Source organism: Sorex araneus, chromosome X (assembly GCF_027595985.1).
Source record: "Sorex araneus isolate mSorAra2 chromosome X, mSorAra2.pri, whole genome shotgun sequence".
Taxonomy (NCBI): Eukaryota; Metazoa; Chordata; class Mammalia; order Eulipotyphla; family Soricidae; genus Sorex; species Sorex araneus.
Window position 1 is genome coordinate 243,504,662 of NC_073313.1, and position 7,373 is coordinate 243,512,034.

Below are 7,373 nucleotides of genomic sequence, written 5' to 3' on the forward strand. Positions count from 1 at the left end.
GCAGAAACAAAATGTATATGTTATTATAATTTACTTATTTATGGGCCAGAACTAGCAGTGCTCAGGGCATGCTCTTAGGTTTGGTGATTATTTTTGTAAGCAGATAAAATAAAAGTTTGTGAAATTTCCTTGTTCAACTAATAAACTGAAAATGGAAAATAAAGATTTCTTCTTCAGGCCTTCAGGAATACACTAATTATTTGTATTATGCTACAACTAAAATAAAAATGTGAACTTCAGTGCTTGCATCTCAAGACTGTTTCGTTTGTATATAGTTTTTCTTTGTTGTGAAAGCATAAAAATCCCAGTTATTTCTCTCACATACAAAAGTCCTTTACTGACATATTGCTACTTTTATTTTTTAAATATATTCTAGAATAGAAATAATCAAGTTGAAATTTAAAGAAAAAGCAAGCAAGATATGTGTTCAAGAGAGAACATGGATTTGAGGAATAAGCAAATATACTGAAATATTTAAAGTGGGGAGCTATGTTGCATGTATTTTATTCGAAAGTCTAGTTAACAAATAATGAATCACTGTATCACTGTCATCCCATATTCATTGATTTGCTCGAGTGGGTGCCAGTAACATCTCCATTCGTCCCTGTTGCGTGCTAGTGTAGTCCAATGGCATCTGCTTGCTCCAAGAACATGAAGAGCCTTAAACCGTTTATTCGGGGTCTTGGTGAAGAATCCTGAGCATCTTGTAGGTGGGCGGCCACATGGTCTTTTGATGTCCCGTGGAATCCAGTCAGTAATAGCTCTAGTACAGCGGTCATCTGTCTCTGAATCTCATTATGTGTCCAGCCCATTTGATTTTTGATGCCTTGGCAAACGAGACAGAGTCCCTGATTCTCGATTGTCAAAGGAGGTCAGAACTCTGGATTCCTTCTCTCACTTGAGTGAAACGTGATACTCCAAGCATAGATCTTTCAATTCCTCTTTGGGATACCTGAATAGTGTTCTCATCCTGTTTTCGTAGGGTCCCGGTCTCCCTGTTAGTACAGGGAGAACAGTGGAGTTGAAAAGATTTGTCTGGAACCGGAGGTTCTTTGTCCTCTTAACAACTTATTCAACGTTCTTGAAGGCGATCCACGCTGCTCTCTTTCTCCTGCGCAGTTCTGGTGCCAAGTTGTTCCTCATGTTGAGTTCTTGACCCAGGTACCAGTACAAAGGTATTATTTGAGAACAAATAATAAATACTCAACAAAAAATTGAAAAAATATCAAAGAATAATTTTTCAATGAGGAAAATTCTCCTTATAAAGTATTTTTAATTAAATCACGGTAAGATAGTTAAGAGTTGGTCATGATTGGATATAATTTCCAACACCTGCCTCTTCACCAATGTAGATTTCACACCACCAATATCCACAAGTATCCCTCTTACCTCCTCACCTCTATCTCGATGGCAGGCACTTCTCTCTCTCTCTCAATCTCTCTCTCTTTCTCTCTCTTTCTCTGTATCTCTATCTCTCTTACTCTCCTCTTTTTCTGTCTTTCTTTTTAACTCTCTTTCTGTTACTATTTCTCTCTCTCTCTCTCTCTCTCTCTCTCTCTCTCTCTCTCTCTTTCCCCCTACCCTTTCATTTGGGCATTATGGTTTGCAATATTGACACTGAAATGTTATCATGTATATCCGTTTCCTGCTTTCAACACTCAGTTCTTGTCCATATGATCATTTCTAACTATTATTGTCATACTGGTCCCTTCTCTATCCTAAATGCCCTCCACTCCCCACACAATTATGGTACCTTCCAACCATTGGCCCGTCCTCCTGGCCCCTTGTTCTCCCTGGCCTTGGATATTAGTCTCATACTATTATTTGTAGCCCACAAATGAGTAAAGTAATTCTATATATGTCCCTCTCCTTCTAACTCATATCACTCAACAGATACTCTCCATGTCTGTCCACTTATAAGTAAATTTCATGTCATTTTTCCTGTGTCTGCATAGTATTCTATTGTATAGGTGAACCATAATTTCTTTATCCATTCATCTGTTATGGGGCACTCAGGTTGTTTCCAGATTATGGTTATTATGCACAGCGCTGCAATGAACATAGAAGTGCAGAGGGTGTTTCTGGTGTGTGTTTCTGTGATAATGCTGTTCAAACAGGAATCAAATTTCTAGCTTTTTGAGGAATGTTCATATTATCCATGTGAGAAAAATTCTCAAAACTCTTCTGTTGAGTATGGCACCTTTTGCAAATTATATATTTAAATATCAATAATAATTATAACAACATTTATGACTTACAACTGAACTCTAACATTAGCTTTAATGGAAAATTTGCTAATCATAGCATATTGTCAATTGAATGGAGAAACAATGAACTATGATTATGATAAACTATACTTAGATTATCAGTAACTATCCAGAGAATTAAATTTATTTAGATATTTACATTGATTGAATATATCAATAGGCATGCATACATATGTGTGTTTTATATCTTATATGTAAAGAGGCTCTTGTATGTGTGTTGTATGTCTGTTGTATATGCTTAATAAAATACACAGCAAAATAAAATACACAGCAAAATTTTATTTTAAAATAACTAACTTATATGCATTTACTATGTGACCACTACTATTATTACTTGCTTTTACTCCTTTGTTTTGTTTGTGGGCCACACCTTGTAGTGCTCAGGGCTTATTCCTGACTCTGTGCTCAGGGGTCACTCCTGGTGGGCTCAGGGGATGGAATCCAGGATGGCCACATGCAAGGCCCTACCTGCTCTACTATCACAGGGATCTGGTCACTAGTATTTTGGCAGAGCATTTTCTCCCCAGAGAAAATTCGTAGAGGAGTCACTGCTTACTTTTAGCTCAACTTCCAGCAATGAACAATCTTCTTTCCATCTCTCTGTAGTTACTCTTCCCAGATATGAAGTATAAATAATCTGACACAGTAAGCCTGCCTTTACTTTCAGCACCCTGTTTTCAAGTGCTGTCATATTGCAGCATGTGTCAGTACTTGTATTATTTTTCTTGCTGGATAATATTTTGTTATATAAATATATCATATTTTCTTCATCCATTAATCAGTTGATGGACATTTGGGTTGCTTTCAACTTTTTTTAACGTGAATAGTTATACTATCAGAATTTCTGTAAAAATGTTTGCTTTGGTATTGGTTTTAAAATCTTAGCAAAATATATCATCAATAAGTGGTGTGGTATTTTTAGGCTTGGGGGTAATTTCAAGCTTAATTTGTTGAAGAGTTACCTGTTTTATAGTGACTTTACCACTTCTGATCCTCCACTAGCAATATAGATAGCTTCTAATTTCTCTAAAACCTTGCCAACACTTCTTATTTTTCACTTTTTATTTGTTCATAACAATTTGTGATCTGATGTCTCATTCTCATTCTGATTTGTACGCTCATGTTAACTTATAACTTTCCCCATCCTTCCATTTTTTTTTACGTTTTGTATTTACTTTGTAAATGAGTGTACATTTAAATACCATGTGTTCAAAATACGTGGGCACTTTCCAGGTGCAATCAGTGGTCACTTAGCTGCTTCCCCACCCTGGCCCACCACTACCTATGCATGAATGAAGGAGAGGACAGGGCTGCAAGGGTAGTTGGTGATCAGTCACCATTTATTCCAATCTCTGTCCTCATTCCAGATTCACACTGTCTCTCATTCCAATCTCCCACTGCCCATCAGGTTTCATTCTCTGCCCCATTCAAGTCTTACTTTGTTTGCATTCCTGTCTCTGAGAGCACAAAAAAGAGATTATAGACAAACAGAGAGGAATGAAAGTGTGTTGGGAGCATTGTGATGGGTATAGCTCAAAAAACCTATGCTCCTTGCAGCAGAGGAGAAAGGACGAAGACAATGGAGAAGAAAGGCACACCAATGTTATTCAACAAAATACCATTCCCTTTTTGTTGTTGTTTGTTTGGGAGTCATGCCTAACCATATTTGGGGCTTAGTTCTGTTTTTACGTGTTTTAGAATCACTCTCAGGGCTGCCTTGGGGACAATATGCCATGCCAGGACTAGATCTTGGGTCAGCAGTATACAAGACAAGTTCCTAAACCTATATTATCTCTCCAGTCCCAACATTCCTACTTTTAAGTTGGGTCACTTCTACTTTTGTTGTTGGGTTATAAGAATTTTCTATATAATCTTGATACTCCATTGATCAGATGTTATACATGGTTTTCAAATATTTTCTTTTTGTTATAGTTTTTTTATTATTAATTGGTGTCCTTTGATGAAAACAGTTTTTAAATCTGATAAAATTTATTTCTTATTATGATGAATTATGATGATGATGATGATGATTCTTTATTCTTTTGCAGTTTGCACTTATGGTAACATTGCCAAATTCAAGATTATAATTTTTTCTTTTGCTATTTTATTCTCTAAAAATCTGTCACTTTAGATTTTTGTATTTAGGTCTTTGATATAATTTCAGTTAATTTTATACGGAGTGATGAGAGACTACTATAATCTGTTTTATATAAATTTATTTTATTTGTTTTAGTTTTAATAGTTTGTGTTATTATAAATAGAAGTTTAAATATTCTGGATATATAATTTGTAAGTTAATGACTAAAATTATCTTTATTGATCATGAACACATGCCACTGTTTTCAAGGGCTTACAACTTCATCTATTACTCAAATAAACCTAAAAGGCACTGAATAAAAAGGAGAACTTGTAGTTAAAAATCCGTAGTATTTCCTATCAGTAATGTTTAAAAGGCTTTGCTACAAGGTATTGGCACATATGTGATCCAGTCATTAATAGGTTTTTTTTCTGTATAATTAAAATGTCTCTGGTTCTAAATAACTCACAAATGGCATTATATGCAAAATATTGCATCACTGTCTAGCTTACTTTATGCTCAAATTTTAGATTCTATTAGCTGGAGTGATAGCACAGTGGGTAGGGCGTTTGCCTTCCATGCGGCCAATCTGGGTTTAATTCCTCCATCCTTCTCTCAGAGCCCAGCAAGCTACCGAGAATATCCCACCCACACAGCCTGGCAAGCTACCTGTGGTGTATTCGATATGCCAGAAACAGTAACAACAAGTCTCACAATGGAAATGCTACTGGTGCCTGCTCGAGCAAATCAATGAGCAACGGGACGACAGTGCTACGGTGATACAGTGATTAAAGTTAAATCATAACTGTACTTTAAAATATTTCCTTTCAGAAATCCTAAAAACAAATTAATATTAAACTAAATACCCTCTAAAACTTGTAGCAAAGAAATATAGCTTTAAAAAAAACTATAAAAGTAAAGTAAAATCAAGAGATTTGTTTCAGGATTAAAAGTTTCAAAGGTTTTAGAAGAATAATCACCAGAAAGGAAAAAACTCAGATTTAGGTACAAATATTATTGAGATTGGTTTTTGAGGCCAGATCACTTAAATTCTTTAAATGCTACATTTCCCCATTGTCACAAACAGATATTAAAAATACTATAGTGTCAGAAAATTGTCAAATTCTAATTTTTCATGCAAGTGATACCTCAAGTTTTTCAATGTAGAGAGTTTTATAAATTTTCCTAAAAAATTTGACCCTTTTGTTTTTTCCAGGCAAAATTTCATGTCATCTGTGAAGTCCAAAAGCAATCAATAGTGGTGGGACTGTGGTGATGAAATATATATATATATAACATATATAATATATATGCAAGTATATATATTATATATATGCTAATACATATGCACTTCTATGTTTATCACATCATTATTTAGGAGAGTCAAGATTTATAAGCAATCCTAGTCTGAATCTGGACATTCATTACTAATCACAATCTGGATTGGACATTCATAGCCTTCCTCACTCTCTCTTCCTTAGATATAAGTTTGGATTCTGCTTTTGATATAATGGCTCTGGGCAAGAAAAGTGCATCTCTGATCCTTGGGGCACATGGTACACCTACCTGCCCCTAGAGAAGAAATGATCAGAGTTAAGCATGACTCACAAAGAGCAGCAACTGAATGGGAGAGTTGAGATCGTGCTTGCAAAGCAGTGGATCAAGAGAAGAAACCTAGAGTATTTGCGGAAGCAGTGAGCACTGCTTTTACTCACAGCAAAACTGTTGTACATAATTGTCTGTTCTTGAACATATCTAGGAATATACTTTTTAAAATGCTAGGCAGGAGGGCAGGAAATAAAGTAGAGAGACAGAAAGAGATGGCAATTTGAGGCTCATTTCTCTGTAGATATAATTGTCTAGTAATTATTTTAGGTCTCAATAACCCCCTACTATCTATCTGAATTCTGAATTCTAGATAATTCACAAAACTGAAAATTTCAGGAAGAGAGAAGAACTGATTAGAGACTACAAAGAGCACTTTGCAGTATCCTTGCTTATTTATCTTCATACACGCACACACACACACACACACACACACACATATTCTACAACTTCTAAGTAAAACACTACTATCATATCTTTTAAGTTGAGGGAAATAAAAGTTTAGAGAGTTTATTTGCTGATAGCTTCTCAGAAAGCAAGTTGAAGTCAGAATTCTCATTCAAGATTTTCCAGTCACAGTTTTTCAAAATTAACCCTTTATCACATCAAATATTTCCCCTTGTCCACCTAGAAACTTACTCAATAGGTATTCAGAGAATAGGACATTTAAAATATATAATATTATTTCTTAGTAGAATAAGAAATTGCTAAGTATTTATCTTATTCATATTCTTCTGATTTTCTTCCTGAATTATTTTATAAATGATCTTATAGTTTGTAAAACTTCCGTCTTGTATTTTATTTTTACTGCAAGAATCATGAAAATTGTTAATATAAATAAAAATAAATATTCATACCTACAATCCATTTATATGATTTTTTAAAAAATTAAAATGTATGACAAAAAAGAAAACACAAGAGAAAATTTTGTGTCAATATATAATGCTTTGTTGTAGTGTTTTAATTATAAATTAGTGAGAACAAGTTAAAAAAGACCATTGTTTGAAGTTTTTTCAGGTTTCTTGCAAGGACTGTTTGTACTTCATCATTCATTTGTTGAGAAATGACATGATTATATCACTTAATCATTCAATAATTGATGATTTCATTTATTTACACAAATGCTGTTTTTCTTCTTTTTTCTTATTATCTCTTTTCCTGACATTTTCAGTGTATTTTGATCATATAATTAATGGCACAGGTGCTTATTTTAAAGTGTTTTGTGTTTCAGTATGCACTAAAAAAATCCCACTTTTACTGCAGAAAAGTGCAATTCAACAATTAACTGTTAAGTGCCGGTGTAAATTAAGGCTTTATTCAGGTAGATAAATGAATCTGTCACATAAATAATTTCCAGGCAAAGTGGTTACACTTTAGCCATTTTCATTGGTTTGCTAACACAGCTTTCTCTTCTAAAATGATAA